Consider the following 19,870-nt stretch of genomic DNA (forward strand, 5'->3'; position numbering starts at 1 on the left):
TAAAGTAAAGAAAAGACACACAGAGGAAAAAGTGTATAATTTCTAGAAGATCGACAACTCTCCACAGTTTCTGCAGAGCAAGTGCACACTTCCCCAAGTCATCTGACAAACAAGTTTCCACTGAATCAAAGATAAGCAGCAATAGCTCAAAGTTTCCTGATTGGAGCAAACACTGTGACTCTTATCTGTTGGGTGGCCTTGTCTGTCACTACTATCTCTTTATCAGCTGTCTTTTTCAAGGAGACATTCCAGTGATAAAAAATATTTTGTCTAATGAAGCAAAGACCCTACAGAACTGAATATTCTTTGCAAACTAACCCAAAGCAGCACTCTACATCCTTATCATCTCTTAAGGAAGTAATTTCACACTTTGCAAACACTGTGTTCAAACAGAGTAAAGTTGCTTAGGAGTTAATTAATTCCCTCTTGCATCTCTATCCCACATACATATATATACTCTACCTGGGACCTTAAGTCTCTCTACTGGGGTAATTAGCATTTACAATTAATAAACAGCCTGAATCATCACAGAGGGAAATAACATTTTAAAACTAGGTAGAAAGTAGTCAGTATTCTATATAATAATTATTCGACTTTTCTTAGTAGAATTGAAGAACACTTTTCCCTGGGGCCAGGCAGTGGCTCGCCTGGCTATGCACACACATTACAGTGCACAAGGATGCAGGTTCAAGCCCCTCGTCCCCAACTTCTGTAGGAAAGTTTTTCACAAGTGATGAAGCAGGGCTGTAGCTGTCTCTCTGTCTCTTTCTCAATCTTCCCTTCCCCTCTCAAATTCTGTCTCTATCCAATAATAAATTAATAAATATTTTTTTAAAAAAAGAATACTTTTTCTTGCATTGTTCACTTCAGTGCTGTTTCTTGTCTCACCTATATTCTCATTCCCTGACTTTTCCAATAAACTATTCCTTAATCTGCTGACAGTGTCTATGTGAAATGATTGCTCTGTGACATAAGTAAGCCCCCAGCTCCACACCTGTGTGTGTGTGTGTGGGGGGGACTTAACAAGGGCTCTCTGTCTCTCTCCCTCTTGTTTCAAAGTGTCCCCACCTTCCCCTTCCCCCAACTCCTTGTTTCAAAGTTTACTTGCAAGAAAACTTTTTAAATCTGAGGGGCCAGGCGGTGGTACCCCTGGTTAAGTGCACATATTACAGTGTGCAAGGACCCAGGTTTGAGCCCCTGGTCCCCACCTGCAGGGAGGGAAGGTCTGCGAGTGGTGAAGCAGGGCTGCAGGTGTCTCTTGGTATCTCTCCCTCTCTATCTTGCCCTTCCATCTCAATTTGTGCCTGACTCTATCCAATAAGTAAATAAAAATAATAAAAAAAGAAATTTTTTAAATATTTGAAAATTTATTTCATTTATTACATATGAGAGGGAGTTTCACATGAGACAGAGAAAAGAGAGAGAGAAAGAGACAAGTCAGAGAACCTGTCTGGTAAATGAAACCCTGGGGATTGAACTAGAAATCTCAGGCAAGCAAGTCTTGTGACACGCTTCCAACTGACCTGCTCTCCCAACCAAACCTGTTCTCCATCCTCCACCGGGGATTCTTTTTAGCCTTCCTCTTGCGCAACTCTGGTTTTCCTGGGGGAACCTTGTTATTTTTTTTTTCCTCCAGGCAGAGGGTAAGAGACAAGAAAGGGAGAGAGACAGGACAGCACCACTCCACAATTCACAGAGCTTTCTCTCTGCATGGTGCTTCTATGGGGAGCAAGAATTCAAATCTGAACCGCAAGCAGGGCAAGGAAGAAGCAATTAACGGGTAAGCTATCTCTTTGACTTCTGAAATAACACACTTTTTTTTTTTTTTTTTTTTTTTGCTCTGCCATATCTAGGAATTAAGTCTGAGAGTTCTCAACATTTTTACATCATTGTATCAGGGTCATAATGGCTTACAGTACAGCTGTTAGGACGTGGGACAATTTCTCATCTCCTCATGATCAGTGTCTGCAAAACACTGTCACCTCTACCTTAGGACCACTTCCACCATCCTGCACAAGGAGCCCAGTGCCCTCTCCACCCTGCCCATCCCCTCAAAACCTTTTCTCTTCTCTTTTCTTTTCTTTCCTTTCCTTCTTTTTCCTTTTTGCCTCCAGGGTTATCCCTGGGCTCAGTACCAGCCTTACAAATTCACTGCTCCTGGTGGCCATGTTTTTTTCCAATTGTATTGGATCAAACAGAGAGAAACTGAGAGGAGAAGGAGAGATAGAGAGACACGTGCAGACCTGCTTCACCACTTGTTAAGGGTTGCCCCTGCAGGGGGGTAGCCAGGGACTCGAACCCAGATCCTTGTGTGAGTCCTTGTACTTTTTAGTACTATGAGCACTTAACCAGGTATGCCACCAACCCAACACCTCCCCCTGACCCCAACAACCTTTATTAAAATTTTAAACTAAAACTGAAAGCAATCAAAATATCCAACAGAAAGGATTTTGGAAATGTTACATGATTAATGATCAAAAAAATATAACAAAGGCAAGCAGTCCAGGAGGTGGCACAGCGGACAAAGCTGGGGCTTAGAAGCATGAGGTCTCGAGTGGGATTGCTGCCATCATGTGTTTCAGAGTGATGTTCTAGCTTTCTACTCTCTCACTCTTTCTCACGACTACGATGACTACATAAATGAATCTCAAAAGCAAAAACAAAAAAAAAAAACATGGGAGTCGAGCGGTAGCACAGCAGGTTAAGCGCAGGTGGCACAAAATGCAAGGACCGGTGTAATGATCCCAGTTCAAGCCCCAGGCTCCCCACCTGCAGGGGAGTCGCTTCACAAGCAAGCGGTGAAGCAGGTCTGCAGGTGTCTATCTTTCTCTCCCCCCTCTGTCTTCCCCTCCTCTCTCCATTTCTCTTTGTCCTATCCAACAACAATGACATCAGTAACAATAACTACAACAATAAAACAACAAGGGCAGCAAAAGGGAATAAATATTTTTAAAAAACACATAAAAAGCAAATATTTTTAGCAAAGGAAAATGTTTCCACTATTGCAAGACTGTACAAAATGAATGCATTAAAATACACAGTAAGCTAACAGGGGAGGGGGTGGATATGAAATTCTGGTAGTGGGAATTGTGTGGATTCGTACCCCTCTTATCCTATGTTTTCTGTCAATGTCTCATTTTTATAAATAAAAATTAAAAAATAAAAAATACACAATAAAATTTACATGAGGACATACACAAAGACAGAGGTAAGTAGAATTAAGAGGTTTTATTTCTCTCTATTGTGCCTCACCTTATTCTTCAATTTATCTTCATCGAATATGCTTCAACCTGCAATTAAAAGAAACTACTTTTATACATATATCTTATTTATTTTCCCTTTTGTTACCCTTGTTTTATTGTTGTAATTATTATGGTTGTTATTGATGTCCTCATTGTTAGATAGGACAGAGAGAAATGGAGAGAGATGGGGAAGACAGAGAGGGGGAGAGAAAGACACCCGCAGACCTGCTTCACCACCTGTGAAGCGACTCCCCTGCAGGTGGGAAGCCCTGGGCTCGAACCTGGATCCTTACGCCGGTCCTTGCGCTTTGAGCCACATGTGCTTAACCCGCTGTGCTACCGGCCGACTCCCTAAAAGAAACTACTTTTATTCCCTTAACTTTAGGGAAAGGTGCCAAATTGTATAAAGTAACAAGCGACTCCCCAATTATTAAAGATTCACTCCCCTCCAGCAGCTTGCAAGTGCTTTTCAAATTATTTTGAGTACTACTGTCGAAATACTTATTACAAAACTCATCAGTAAGGGTTAAACTATTGCGGTTATCCTATTCCAAACGCTAAAAATGGTTTTGCAAATGCCACTTGTCATATATATGAAGCAAAAGAAATTCTCTATGAATTTTAAAAGTACTGGAATTGTTAAATAATTGTAAACAGATCAAGATCATTATACAGTGAATCTGGAGCTGTGCTTTCAAAGAGTGTGTTTACAATAAGAAAACTCGTTGAGCACTTGGAATTTTGAATAGGGAAGTACAGTGCAGATTCAAAAGTGTTAAAGCTCAAGTCAAATGTCAAAATAAATTGAAACTTTAAACGATTAGGTATGTGATTTAAAGGGGAAGTTATAACTAAGGTGAATAAAATTGAAAAGAACTAGTTTCACACTTAATTTCTGATGTATCGTACTGAGAAAGCAGAAAAATGTTGTTACATAATCATCCATGTGTTACACAAGTTAAAAAAAAAGGAAAAGGAAAAGGAAAAAAATTAAGAAAGGAAGGAGCTGAATTTACAGATCTTCAACTACCAGAAAAAGAGTCCTGGAATTTTTTAACTGTCTCCTCTCAGAACCATTCAGACATTTCCACTACTTAGGTATTTGCACTATATTGAAGGATACTCAATATTCATTCAATGAACCTCTGAGTTAGAGAAATCTTTTTAAATAGAACTTCAAAGTTCAAGTTCTACCAATAGTTCTTGTTACAATTTAAACACTGCATTTCATTTTCAAATAATAAGAAATAACTCCATTATTCCTAGAATTGTTTTCTCATACAGTTATTTCACAATGGCCTTTGAAAATCATTCATTCTGAGAGTCCCGACGTCTAAACAACTTACTACTCAAAGGACAGAAAATAATAAGAAGTGATTTCCAGAAAATATAACAATAACTAATTATGTAAATGCAAACAACAGAGGTAAGTTTATCATTTCAGCTATTTTTAACGGGGCACTAAAAAAATACCTATCATTATATATCTTTCAATTTTTTTCAATTAGCATGACCCAAGAATGAAAAAAAGAAATTCAAATCATAGGAAAAGTGCCTTGTGGCATTTTTAAAAAACTTTATTACCACTTTGTTGATGCTCTGTCCCAAAGCAAATCACCTCCAACATTAGTACTCTGACCTTACTAAAAAATGATCGATAAAGTTTATGGTGAGGAAAAAAAAAAAAAGATTTTTCATGGATCTCCAAATGGGAATTCTTATGACACTAGAAGCCATATGGTAATATTGATCTGATAACTAGATTTTCTCTTTTACTGTCTATGCTTAAGATTTCTGGAAAAACAGGCGAGTGGATCAGTGAAATACAATACAATAAAATATAAGTAGAATATGATGATAAATTTACAAAATTTATAGGGGCCAGTGGTGTTGCACCAGGTTAAGCGCACATAATACTAAGCGCAAGGATTCCAGGTTGAGCCCCTGGCTCCTACACCTGCAGGGGTGAGTAGCATCACAAGAGGTGAAGCAGGTGTGCAGGTATTTATCTTTCTCCCTCTCTATCTTCCCCTCTCCTCTCAATCTCTCCCTGTCCTATCCAATAATAATAACAATAATTAATTTTTTAAAAATTAAGTACACATCTCTCAACTGCTTTTTCAAAATCAAGTCTTATTTAACCTTTCCCTATCCCATGATTTACCTCTTACACTGGAACTGTCTTCACTTTCTAAACCTCAACATATTTATCCAAAGCCAGTTATTATATAAGCTCGTACCTTTCTAAGCAAATTGTGTTTCTCTTCCCTTCTGTCTTGAAGGCAAATATACAATGCACGAAAACAAGATTATTTCCTTATAAGAGCATCTTCAAAAATCAATTAGAATATTCAAAATATTCCATTCTCACAAATGAAAATAGTTTGCTTGCTGAAATGACAGTCTTCCATTTCACTGCCTTAAAAATTAAGCTGGCATGGATAATAAAAGTGTTTTCTGAATGGATATGCCTGGCATTCAGATATTTTTAAAACAAATACTAATCCATAATGAAATTTCACAGATGCAGTCTATAGGAAATAGAATTTGTTTTATTTTTTTTTTTACTTTTCTGAGGGTGCTATTAATGATTTAATATCAAAGTTATAACCATCACTGGCATAAACCAATAGACAAACCTGCATATGAATGTTTATTATCCTTTCCAGTATATTCACGACCATTCATTCATTTTGCAAGTGAGAGGGATCAAGAGCAAGGTAGACTTCAAGAAGATGAACTGGGCCTACAAAAGAGCTCACTTTGATAAGTGCACTGTTTGGCCATGAGCACTATGGTCAAGTACAAGCCTGGCTCCCTCTACATTGGAGGAAGCTTTGGCGCTGTAGTGTCTGTCTCTGTCTCTGTTTCTCTCTTCCCTCCCTTCCAGGTGTGGAAAAGGGAGATATATTTCACAGTCTCTCAAACAAAAATGATGGTAGAGGGGGACTGGGAGGTGGTACACATTTCCCAACGCACATGGACCAGGTTTGAAGCCCTGTTCCCCACCTGCAGGGAGTAACTAAATGAGTAGTGAAGCAAATACTGAGAGTAGCTCTCTGCCTCTCTCCTTATCTATCTCCCTGTCTCCTGTTTCACTCTGTCCTATCAAATTAAAAAGGGAGTAAAGGGAGGGAGGGAGGAAGGAAGGAATGAAGGGAGGAAGGAAGGAAAAATTTGGAAACACTGCTCAAAATTGAAAACATCTTTTGTTGGGTGCCAGGACCGACCGCTGTGTGAATCTGAACAAATCAATATCCCACTAAGCTTCTAAGTGAACTGCACTACACTCCGGAATCTGACTCCCTTTCCAAGTCCTTCCACATCCAGTTTTCCTCATTGTCAGCCTCAACTAGGCATCATATCCCAGTTGATCTCCCTCCCTGAAACTGCATATAACCTGCCATCTACTTTTCCTCTGAAATCTCTGAGTCTTTAATTCCAGCCTTTGACTCAGAAACACCTGGATTTTTCTCCCAATGAATCAAGAGAAAAATCACAGGAGAACAAACAGGACCTCCTACAAGTTGATTCCTATTATTATTATTATTATCATCATCATCATTATCATCTTATTTGATAGACACAAAGAGAAAGCAAGAGGGAAGGGGGTGATAGAAATGGGTAGAAGATAGATAAGGTGTTTGCTGGCTGCTTCACTACTTGCAAGGCTACCCCCCTCCCACCCTCCACAAAGTAGGGCATGGGGACTTGAACATGAGTCCTTGTGCATTGTAACATGGGTCCATGGCCTCAACTAGATATGCCACCCCCAACCAAGTTCTTCTATAGCCTCGATTTCCGTGACACTCACAGCCACAAAGGCCTCCAAACACAGTAAGAAATCATGTTTAAACCATTCCATGTGTGTCCCACCTCCACATATTGCTAATGTGACTTCTTCCTCCTGAAATCTTTTTCCCCTTCCTACCACCTGTCAAATTCCTACAGAGACTTCAAATTTCCATTCAAATTCTACCTCATCCTTGAAGACTCAGCAAGTTATACACCCACATTCCATTGGTCAGAAGTAATTATTCTATTTTCTGTGGAGCCACCAAATTTGGCATATAACCCAAATAAAGCAATTACCAGAATCCCACCATAAGAATATTCATCATGGGGAGGGGGTAGACAGCATAATGTTTGTGCAAAGAGACTCTCACACCTGAGCCTCTAAGATCCCAGGATCGATCACCCACACCACCAAAAACCACACTGGATCAGTAAAAAGAAAAAAAAGAAAAAGAATTAATCTTAAAGAGTATCCATCACAGTTTCACAGTATATATGTGTGTCTTCCCAATAAGATTTCAATTCTTTGGTAGCAAAGTCTGTGTATAATTCATATTTGCTTTGATTCACAGTTCAGCAAAGGACCTTACACACAATTAATATTCTGGATTCTCATTAAGAGACAAAAGTTCTCACTGTATGGAAAAGGAGGAAGTTGACACAGTTTTAATTCATACAGTGAATTATCCAGGCATTAGTACAGAATTCAACTACTCAGATTAAGTTCAATGCAGGTAGCATTGCTCACATAGAAAATCTGAGTTCCAGATTCTTGAATACATTTCTTGCTCTGAGATAAGTTCTATCCATGCACAGGCTGTTTTAGTAATTATGGGGCCAACAACCCTGCCATCACAAATGAAAAGGGAGGAATCTATGAAAATTGTGCTAAATAAGAGATGTTGTACAGAAGCCAGTGGCTAGTTATTTGTTTTGTCCTCTGAGGTCAAAATGACAGAGAGGGAATAGAAATACAATAAAGTAATTTAGTTTCAGCATCAAAGAAGTTGTGAAGTCCCAATTCATACTACTAAGTAATACTCTGAGGAGTTTCCTCTGCAGATTTTGAATAAAGAGGTAACCTGTTTTTTTCTATGACAATTTAAGCAAAGACAGCAGATAGAAAGATGATTTCTTGAGATTTCGTTAGGACATGATGCTCTGTTGTATGTAATTGCTTGCATGTGTGTAAAAAATACTGAGGTTCTCATTCGAAGAACTGAGGGAAATAATGTACCCAATAATGTCACACAGACCAAAATCTAATCTGGAGTGCTTTTTTAGCCAGACTTTCAAGGATTTATGAACTCCTTCCTGTAAAATCAACAATCACCGAAAGACCTGTCTGATTAATTAATAAATGGATTCAAATGTCTGATTTCCTCAAAACCAGAGATCTTAATATAAAAGCACTACAAAGTATTCTTGTTTAAACAAAAGTCTAGGCATAGGGTGAAAAAGGAAATTTATTTAGTATTTACACATGGAGTAATGTGCTCCCTATAAGCACTGATACATTTTGAGAATTTCCTAGAGCCTTTTAATGAGTGTCTTCTCTCAAAATAACTGGTATCTTTTTTTATTGATGTTCTGTTAGTAACAACAAACAAATATATGAGTCCATCTACAATGCCTCATAAATTTAAAATATCCTACATATAGTTTGTACCAATATTAACAAATGTATTTTTAATAATTCTTAAATTTTTGTTTATTTTAATAAGCTCAGAATACTACACCGATGACAGCAATAACAACAATAATAAGAACAACAATAAATAAGGGCAACAAAAGGGGGGGAAAATAGCTTCCAGGAGCAATGGATTCACAGTGCAGGCACCAAGCCCCAGGGATAACCCTGGAGGCGCAAAAAAAAAAAAAAAAAAAAAAAAAAAAAAAAACCCAGAGTACTGATGAGCTGTGGGGCTCATGGGAACATGAGGATTGAAGCTGGGCCCTCCCGAGCCTCAGGCTGGAAGGTTTGGTGCATAACTGCTATGTTATCTCCCCAGCCAACAAACACATTTTTTAAATTTTATTTTCATTTTAATGAGTGAGAGCCACAGAGAAAAGACTGCTCATCTCTGGCTTATGGCAGTACCTGGGACTTTGGAGCTTCAGGCATAAGATTCTTCTACATAACCATTATGCTGTCTCCCCAGCCCACAAATACATTTAACTGTCCTTCTTCCAGCATGTGTTTACAGGACTACATGGAAGCACTGTACTGAGTGTAAAGGTGTCATTATTATCAAGTCATAGTTCCTGTAGCTGGAAGTATAACACTGTAATACCCAAATATAATCTCCCATGTGAGAGTGGAGCAGACAGTAACTGTATAAACCAAGGACCTACCCAGAAAATTGAAACAAGCAACTAGTTTAACTAAGTAACTTTAGTAACTATACATTGGAATTGAAGAAGCAGGGCTGAGGAAATAGCATAATGGTTTAATCAGAAGACTTTCATGCCTAAGGTACCAAAGGTCCCAAGTTCAATTTCCAGCATCACCACAAACCAGAGCTGAGCCCTAGTGAAGGGGGTGGGAGAGGGGGGTGGGGGAGGGAGGGAGGGGGTGGGAGAGGCAGGAGGAGGAGGTAGAGGAGGAGGATTGAGGAAGTATGACAGATAACTTTAGGATGATTCACTCAAAACATTTTGATTTTCCCTCACTCTTTCTTCTAAAGCAGAGGTTGGAAACTAAAATACTTATCTCATTCTAGAGGTAGCTATATGACATAGTTTTTACCAATGAGATGTAGGTGGAAGTCCCATAAACAGACATCCTTTCAAGAAGAGAATGAGAGAGAGAAAGTGGAGGAGGAGGAGTTGTTCCCGATAAGAAAAAGGCTTTTCCAACTACAGAAGCCAGACCTCTCACCTTCTGCACCCCATAGAGATCTTTGGTCCATACTCCCTGAGGGAAAAAGAATAGGGAAGCTTCCAGTGGAGGGGATGGGATGCAGAACTATGGTGGGAATTGCATGGAATTGCACTCCTCTTATCCCACAGTCTCATTGATCATTATTAAATCAATAATAATAATAATAATAATAATAATAGAAGTGGAAACAAAAAAAGAGAAAAAGGCCTCTCATTTTCTTCCTACTTAAAAGTAAATACAATTTCTAGAGGTACAGAATGTCATGTTGAAAAGAGTGAAAAGATATAACTTAGATGCCTCATGGTGTCAGTTACCTGTGAATTGAATCTAGATTTCTTATGATATGAGATATTAAATAAAAGCCTTACTCTCTTAAATCATAGTCAGCAAGTCTTTCTACTATTTGGAGCCAGAGTCAGTTTCACCATTAAAAGCAGGCTCCCTCCGCACAGGGAAAATATTCTATAATAGCTAGAAGCTCTCTGTCGCCTCCTGCTTTGATCTGGGTTACTCTCCAGTGCTTCCCAGCTGGAAGAAATAAAAAGTTTTGAATCTGCATTTTTTTAAGTTTCCTATAGTTTTTGGTAACCTAGATCACTTTAATAAACATGCTATAATTCCTATGTGAAAATCTATTTGCTTCATGTCATCATAAGATCCTCCTTTCTTTTCCTAATTGAAATTGTAAACCCTTCAAAACAGGCCCATGGATAGTGCTCCCTGGAATGGTGCACTGCTTTCTTATGCACACTGCTCAGGTTCAAGCCTGGCACTCATCACGTTGAAGGAAACTTTGTGATAGTATGTAATGCTGTGATAGTCCACCTACCTCTACCAGTCACCCTAAATTAATAATGTCTGTGTGAGTTTCCGTTGGATGAATTCAAATGTGTACAGTTTCTGGATGAGTTCTATTGTGCACTGCTGAAAAAATTCATTAATTTCAATCATCATCAACTCCATATGCCACATATACTCTTACTGGCATTTTTCTGTTGTTATTGTTGTTGTTGCTCTTGTTGTGTTTGTTCAAATATATTTCACTGTGGCCATTCAAAGGAAAATCATATATTCCAGTAACATTTGAGTTCCTCTTAGTTACCCTTTCAGTGGTTCAGGGTAATGACAGAGTAAAGAATTGTGTTCTGCACAGGCTCTCCTTTCCCTCCCCATCCTAAGCTGGTACAATTTCAGCTTCAAACTCTCGTGCCAGAAAGCAATGGGTAATATCTAATGTTCTCTAACAGTAGCTTATTTTAGAGGGAAGGAGAGTAAGAGTCAGGAGGAAACAGTCTGATTCCCAGCTTTTTAAAGAGTTTTAGCATATGGGATAAGACAACTCTTATCTCTTTCCCTAAAATAGAAGTATGAAACGATAATAAGTCAAGAGGAGTGTGAAGAGAAAGGAAAAGGAAAAAAAAAAAAAAACTATGACTAAATATGGGCTAAAATGATGTACTTACTGAAAGCACTAGTCCTTATAAGACACCAGGTGAATTATAATCCTATAAATCACTATTAAATGACTAATTTTTTTTAAACCCGAGCACTATTCAGCTCTGGCTTATGGGGGTGCGAGGATTGAACTTGGGACTTTGGAGCCTCAGGCATGAGTCTCCTTACATAAACATTATGCTATCTATCCTCACCATCATTAATAATTTATAATAATAAGCTCTAGTGCTAAATTCTCACTGAAATTAGTAAAAAGAAAAACCCTATATTCTCAGCATATATATATGCATATACATACATACACATATAGTCATTCCTTGGTATATGTCTACAGTACTATATAAAAATATGAGTATCATATATGAACATTTTATTTATATATATGAAGAGGCCTTCATCTACAGACTGCAAGAATGGGACAGAGAAAATAAGTATAGTCAGATAACATGAATAGAGAAGATAAGTACAGTCAGATAGCCTTTTAAATTTGCATTAAAAGACAATCTATGACAATTGATATCAACTCGTGAGATTATTCAGAGAACAAGTCTCTCTTATTTATGTAATCAACTTCAATTGCATTGTACTTTTAAAACAAATAGTATGATTCTTTACATGCTATGAAAGCCTTTTTCTCAGGCCCATTTTTTAATTTAGTTATCTTTTGAGGTACACTAAAGATGGAGTTTACAATAAACTGAACAGACAGCGTACAAAAGGCTTTTAGAACTATACCATATGGTCCAGGGAAGGGAACAATCTGGACGATCCCCATTTCAATCTGCAAGCTTGTCCACCTCTATCACACATTATACCACTGTAATAAAATATTAAGATGGAAATGTAAAAGTGAAAATAGTCTATCTTTAGCAATACAAGCCAACCACACTTCAGAAAATGTACTGATAAACTTAATAAACATTTACTTTAATTTCTATTCTGAAATTTTGGTATGTAACACCAGGCATACAAACTTAGGCCACTATTCATTAGAAACAATATTTCAGCAGGGCTATGTGTGGGTATTCAACTTATGCTTCAGAAATTTGGAAGAAAAAAAAAAACACTTTTGCAGGGGGCATATTGGCAGGGGCTGAAGTAACAGATGACACATTCTTGGAAATCAAATAAAAGCAATAGGGAAATACCCATTGTTGCCTGGTGAAAGACTAATCGCATGGACACAGCTGGAACCAATGTAGATCATTCATTAATAAAACTGTATTGTAGTAGCCACTTTTTGATGCATTTCAATTGCTACGTAGCCGAATCTCTGAATTTCTTTGTTCAACAGTAGTAAGGTTGTTTTAATGGGAAATATGAGAAGATTTAGGATAGAAGGGAGGAGGGGAGGGGGGACCCGCTCTCGTGTTAAAAATGAAACTAGCTCAAAAAGCTAAATGTCACTTTACCTTGCAAATCTACTTACACTATCAGCAGCTTAAAATATGCAGTGTAAACCTGAAAGAAGGGAACTCATATGGTACTACGGATAAAAAGTGAGCAGTGTGAGATGCCACAGAAAACATATGAAATACTTGCAAAAGTATTCTACAGAATGATATATAAGATGTCAAGCAAGAAAATTAAATGTATAAAAATAAGGGTGGTAATCAAGCAACATTAATACATATCCTTTCAAGCAATATTCTCTTTGGAGTTTCTATGCTAAGGTAAGGTATGGATCACATTCTTAAAAAGGATTACTTATATTTTTTAAATATATCAACTTAGCTAGCAGTCACTTCTTATGATTATATGGTCATCAATATTTAATATTAAGGAAGATTAGTTAAATCATGTACCCCAAAAAAATGTGTTTTAAAACTATACTCAACAAGGGCAACAAAAGGGAAAATAAATAAATATTTTTTAAAAACTATACTGATATTTGAAAGAAGGTAAATATTAGTTATAATAATAAACATGGCATTTAATAGACTAAAATAAACTCCTAAACTAATAACTTAAGGACTTATCCAACTTGCTAGCATCTTAATAAATTTGCCCTTATACCTACCTACAGCTATAAAGATTAAATTACTATATCACAACTCCTGGAAACTGTATAATATAAAACTATAAAGACATAGTAGTTTTGATATGTGTTCTGAATTAAGTCACAGGATTTATTAACAACAAATATAAAACACTCAAAAGAATTACAAAAACTGCTCAAGTTTTACAGGTCTTAAATATATTTCTACTATGCCTCTGTGAATACTTAGAATAAACAAATGAATAGGAAAATTCATTGCAATTCCTAAGTCACAGAAAGATATATTCCTACCACAGAAAACATAAAGCACTTAATTGCAAATAAAAATTACACCATGAGAAAATGTATTTAAATTCAATGAACAGTGTTTAATATACAAAAAACACTACTTAGCACATATGAACGTACAAATTGAAAAAGCTTTCTGTCTGTATTGTCTTTAACTACCAAGTCTAGTAGGATCAGACCTTGACACAGAATTCAAGACATAAACAAAACTGAATCAGAGGAGGAGAAGAAAAAAAAAATCCCTGCTTCATTGGCACTGCTTTTCAAAAATGTCACAATTCTGAAGCCTAACATGCGGACCTAAAGATTTAATTGATGTAATTGAACATATATCAATCCATATTTATCTTGGTCACTCTGCAGAAAAAGCCATGTAAATACAAGTTTAAAAAATAAAAACCAACAGCAATGGGAGAATGGGAAATCATAGCTTTTATTACATGTGCATTTATACATATAAAATAATTGGAGTATTTGTTTGTTTTGTGAAGTAATGAGCCAATATGTTGTTGAACCTGTCTTGAGAATGAGAGAAAATAACAGGTGAGTTTACCTAATGCATACTTCACATATACCTGCTTTTCAAATACTTCTATGATTTTAAAGCATTCCTGAATTAAAAATAAATCTCTGGAGGAGTCGGATAGAAGCGCATCGGGTTAAGCACACGTGGTGCAACTACTGGTGTAAGAATCCCGGTTTGAGGCCCCGGCTCCCCACCTGCAGGGGAGTCGCTTCACAGGCGGTGAGGCAGGTCTGCAGGTGTCTATCTTTCTCTCCCCCTCTCTGTCTTCCCCTCCTCTCTCCATTTCTCTCTGTCCTATCCAACAACAACATTAATAGCAACAACAATAACTACAACAATAAAACAACAAAGGCGACAAAAGGGAATAAATAAATAAATATTTTTAAAATAATTATAAATAAATCTCTGATGAAAAAAAAGAAGCAGCAGCAACCATAGGACTGCACAAGATTATCCTTTCATATTCATGAAGAATATACTCCCCAATATATGTGGCATACAAAAATATTTCACATTAGTACTTCTGACATAAACTATTATTTACTTTTTTTTAGTCAAATTTGTTACACTGTTATAAAAACACGTGGGTTTTTTTTCCTCCCAACCAACGTATTGCCAAGAATCACTGACAAAATTATAAAATAAAAGTCAGTCTAAATAATATCACTCTCCTCTGCAGGAGGAGGAAATACATTCTGGCTATCTAATAAACCTTATCTTCACTGAAAAACATTAACTTTTTAAAAATAGATCACTTGAAAATCAATGATTTCTCTGTGATTAACACAAATGAAAACATTTACATTTGCAAAACATTCTATGAAATGTCACGGAATGCATGTTCATAGTGGAAATCAATTCAAATCATCTCTTAAAAATCATTTTTCAATTCAAATCATCTTAAAAATCAAAAAGTGTCATGCTACATGCTGACACTTTTGTAGGTGACTAAGTATAACAGGAAAATTGAGGAACTTAAAAACACATCTGCGTCTTACCTCGCATTTAGATTAAGACTTAGATTCGTCGCCTACCTAGCTATACTTTCAGATATCCCACAAGTTACTATTCAGTTTGCGGCACATCTGAACTGACCATGAGTTTTAAACAAAAGCAAAATAATGGCAGGCTTTTTGATCTCAACAAGAGTACTCCATTTTGGCATAGAAGCCCATGCAATACAGACAAATATCACCCAAGAGTTGCTGTTCAAGAAATAAGCTGTGAAGAAAGACAAGATTCCTACCAATCAAGATTACTACATCAACTTGACTCAAGTTAGCAATATTCAGATAGATTTTTTCAGAAAAAAAAAAAAAAAGTGTGGCAAAAATGCAACTGTGAAAGAAATTTCTAAGAGCTGGAAAAGGCAAGTTTTACCACACATGCTCTCTAAGAAACAATGCCACTGACTAGATATGGAAGTTGTCAGGAGAATTACATTTCTAATGGAGATGAGATACTTTTATTTTTAAGATGGGCATCTTTGTGAAGGAAGATGAGGAAAAGGAAATGGTACGTGTAGGGAAAAAAAAAAAACTAAGGCTGCCTGCCTTCCGTGATGCTGTGAGGGTAGACCCTCTGCCTTATAGAAACCACTGCCAGAACCAAGCTACACAAAACAGTTTGGCTGCCAGCCTAGAACAGTGCCAGGCTGTTTTTTATTTTTGTGCTAGACTCCTTCAATTGAGACAGTGTGGGTTTGTCACTTTGATGCATATGGAGAACAAAGAATAATACAGTACAGGGGGGATTTTTTTTTCCCCCTTTAAAGTAAGGTTAGTATTTTGTTTGTTTTGACAGGTCTTGTAAAGACCCAAGAAACAAAAGTTATGCTGAAGAATGTATCAATTGCCTAAAGGAATTAACATGAGTACAATATTGTTGACAATTTAATATCCAAGGGGAATACTACTATTAAAAAAAGGAAATTCAAGTCATATACTTGCTTGTTTAAAAGGTAAAAGACAAAAAAAAAAAAAAAAAAGCATAAGTCACAGTTGTATTATCTTATTTAAAAGCTTCTAAGTGAGAAGATGGACCATAAAATGTGAGCAAAATAAAAAGCTAATATGATTATTATATATATATTTAGGTCTACTTAGAAGCAACTGTGTCAGCTGCTATTTTGACCTTGATTTCTCTAAAATTAAATAATATGATTATGAGATCACAATATTAGAATTTTAATATGACTTTACAGGGAAAGAGATGATGAAAGATCAAACATGTTTAAAGGATTAAACCTCAAATCATCTAGAAAGTGGTCGCAGATACAAACAGGAAATCCGTTTCTTCTATCCTGTTCAATTCTGTACAAGAAGTGAAGCCAACACAAATGAGAAAGATAAGTGTGGGCAAACTCCTTGAATCTAGGGACTAAAAACACCAATAACCCATAAGCTTCTAGAAATGTGACCTCCCTCTCTCTCTCTCTCTCTCTCTCTCTCTCTCTCTCTCTCATGTTTAAGATGAGGTGAAGCAAAGATCCACTTTCTTTTTTATTTTTTTTTCTTTATGGAGGGCGGGTTAATGGTTTACAATTAATGGTAAAAGATAGTTGTTTATGGGAGTCAGGCTGTAGCGCAGCGGGTTAAGCGCAGGTGGCGCAAAGCACAAGAACCGGCATAAGGATCCTGGTTCGAGCCCCGGCTCCCCACCTGCAGGGGAGTCACTTCACAGGCGGTGAAGCAGGTCTGCAGGTGTCTGTCTTTCTCTCCTCCTCTCTGTCTTCCCCTCCTCTCTCCATTTCTCTCTGTCCTATCCAACAACGACAACAACAACAATAATAACTACAACAATAATAACTACAACAATAAAACAACAAGGACAACAAAGGGAATAAATAAATAAAATAAATTAAAAAAAAAAAAAGATAGTTGTTTGTACATGTGTAACATTTTTCAGTTTTCCACATAACAATTCAACCCCCTCTAGGTCCTCCTCTGCCATCATGTTCCAGGACCTGAACCCTCCCTAAACATAATTTTTAAATTACTGAAATGATTAGATGCCTCTACCTGAGGAGGAAAAAAACCTGGAAACCAGCCCTGGGTCATTTTCTACAAACCAAGTAAAAAGAAAGAATGAACTATAACAAGTCTAAATCTCATGCTGGCATATTCTACACTAAATTCAGCATCTTCCAAAAGCAGTTGGCTCTTCCTGCCAACTATGAGTGGGGAGAAAGGGTGTGTGAAACCAATACAATGTTGATAAATAGCACCAAAGGTCCACCAGTGCCTTCCTCTAGCACTTCTCCACTGAGTCAGCTGTTAAAAGAAGACCAAGGGCTGTTACAGAAATAGCAAAAACTAAAGCATTTGCCTCAGATGTTACACATGGAGGCATGGAGCATTTACCACCTGAGCCTATCTAGTCTCTGACAAAATGATCCCCTGCCCAGTTTGCTCATGGCCCCACATTCTGACAGCATGTCACAATTCAGAATTCAGAAAGGCAGTGGGGAAGAAAGGACATGAAAAGAAAGGTAGTAGAGATGCTGTCAAACTTCAAACTATACACATACACATGCTTCTCGGTACTCATGCATGACACTTTGGGATCCCAAAACCTATGGTAAAGGTTTCAGGTGGAGTGATTTATTCTGGCTGGCAAGGGTAATTCAGCGATATAATCAGAGATGAATTCTTTTCCTCCTCACTGTTCTCCTTTCACTTTTTCTTTCCCCCTTCAGGATGTACTGTTGATGCTATTACCACATAATAGCTGCACACATAATAGGGACACAGATAGCTGCATTCATGTACTGCCAAAGCAATCCAGAGAGTGATGTCCAGCTGGCTTGAGTTCAACAAGGAAAATGAAACAAAACCAAGGCAAAAAGAATGTAAGGGGTAGGGGAGTCGGGCAGTAGCACAGCAGGTTAACCACACTTGGTGCGAAGTGAAAGGGCCGGCTTAAGGATCCCAGTTCAAGCCCCCGGCTCCCCACCTACAGGGAAGTGCCTTCACAGGTGGTGAAGCAGGTCTGCAGGCGTCTTATCTTTCTCTCCCTCTCTCTGTCTTTCCCTCCTCTCTCCATTTCTCTCTGTCCTATCCAACAACGATGACAACAATAATAACTACAACAATAAAAAAAACAAAACTGGGGCAACAAAAGGGAAAATAAATATATATACCAAAAAAAAAAAAAAAAAAAAGAATGTAAGGGGTAGTAGAAGGCAGGCAGTAGCCTGTTTTGTTTGTTTGTTTTATATTTAATGATGCAGATGAAATGGGGGGAGGAAGCCTAAAAAAGTCAGCCAAACAACTGAGTTACAAAGAAAGAGTAAAGCAGTTAATTGTGTATAACTTGGCTGACAACCAAGGAACAATATGAGAGCTGTCCACAACTCCAAAATATATACATAAAAAGAGTGGAGAATTTTTATCTACTATAGAAGTGTGAATAGATGAAATAATAATGAGACAAAATAAAGAAATCTGACTTCAAGCAGTGAAGGAAATAATTTGGTAAATCTTAGGGTTTCTTCCTTCTCTTTAGAAATGTTTATCATTTTACTAACTAACACTGAAGTGGAGACTCAATGATAGAAGGTGACCACATATTATAAAATGATTAGATTAATGGGGAAACAAAAAAAATATTCTATTTGCTTACCTGATAATACAGACAAACTGATAACTCTCTCTGCGCAAGTCAGCTCGGGTCAGTGCCGATAAACTAGTGAGATCACAAAGGATATAGTTAGATTGCTATCCTCAAAGTAAACTCAAGTCAATTCTGAATTCTGGGAAGGGCAAGAATGGACTTAAGTGAGTGTGTGAGCCAATCCCTGTGTACTTGCCAGTGAGCGAAGAGCAGAAGTGTATGAACATTAACAAGAACAGTTGTCATCTTACTATGGATTTCTAAGATCAGTTCCAACAATGACAATAATAATTATAATTCAGATCAGAGGTTCTTAACTTTGGAGGGTAAATGACTTTCATGAGTCTTAGTCCTAAGTGATCAATTTTAAATTTGTGGGGCTACATAAATAGCTCTCTGATGAGGCCAATCCAATGGTTATCATTAGATTTTACCAGAAGGGCTTTATCGAAAAAAAAAAAAAAAAACTGTCAAGAACCTCTATGCAGGATAGTTTACAATCTCAAGAGAAAGTTGGAATGCATCTGAATTTCAGGTTTGGGGTTTCACACTGGGGCACAATGCAGGTACACACATTTAGACATATAATGCAAATACCTTAAGAATATTACTTTTAAAGAAAGTTGGTGGGATCTTAATGGACAGTGTATTAAATCTGTTTATGTTGCCTAAGATACATCCTAAGGGAACAAACACATTCATCCAAAGAGATCTACGTATACGACATATACCTCTTTTCATAGCAGCACAAACTTCGGAGCAAGTGTCCTAGGTGTCCAAGAACAGATGGGAGGCTAAGAAAGTTGTTAAATACACACACACATACACACACACACACATACACACACACACACACACACACACACACACTGGAATACTACTCAGCTGTTGGTATGTTTCTAAAAACCCCTTCTGTTTCATTAGTTTAATCTCCCCTGCTTAACACTGTTCTATTTACATAACCACTTCATTCTATTTACATAACCGCTGTTAACAAGCACCACCCTCCCTCCAGGGCATTGGTGGTTCAGTGGTAGAATTCTTGCCTGCTCCGCCCCCTCTCCTTG

The 19,870-nt window shown here is 37.3% G+C and overlaps 1 protein-coding gene across 17 annotated transcripts in view; it reads right to left on the reverse strand.

Annotated features, from left to right (window-relative positions):
• The window catches only part of GTDC1 (glycosyltransferase like domain containing 1), a 450,095-nt gene that overhangs the window by 331,544 nt on the left and 98,681 nt on the right, over window positions 1-19,870 (reverse strand). For 9 of the 17 annotated variants that reach the window (XR_009545998.1, XR_009545999.1, XM_060178080.1 and 6 more), the window contains 2 exons: window positions 18,813-18,875; window positions 3,253-3,290 (listed from right to left, as the gene is read on the reverse strand). The exons of 3 other annotated variants lie outside the window; for them this stretch is intronic. The gene's annotated coding sequence lies outside the window, so the exon portion shown is untranslated. Of the gene's footprint in view, window positions 1-3,252; window positions 3,291-12,111; window positions 12,133-18,812; window positions 18,876-19,870 lie in introns of those variants that run through there. 5 more of the 17 variants (XM_060178073.1, XM_060178071.1, XM_060178076.1 and 2 more) reach the window with 3 other exon arrangements.

This window comes from Erinaceus europaeus, chromosome 18 (genome assembly GCF_950295315.1).
Source record: "Erinaceus europaeus chromosome 18, mEriEur2.1, whole genome shotgun sequence".
NCBI lineage: Eukaryota > Metazoa > Chordata > Mammalia > Eulipotyphla > Erinaceidae > Erinaceus > Erinaceus europaeus.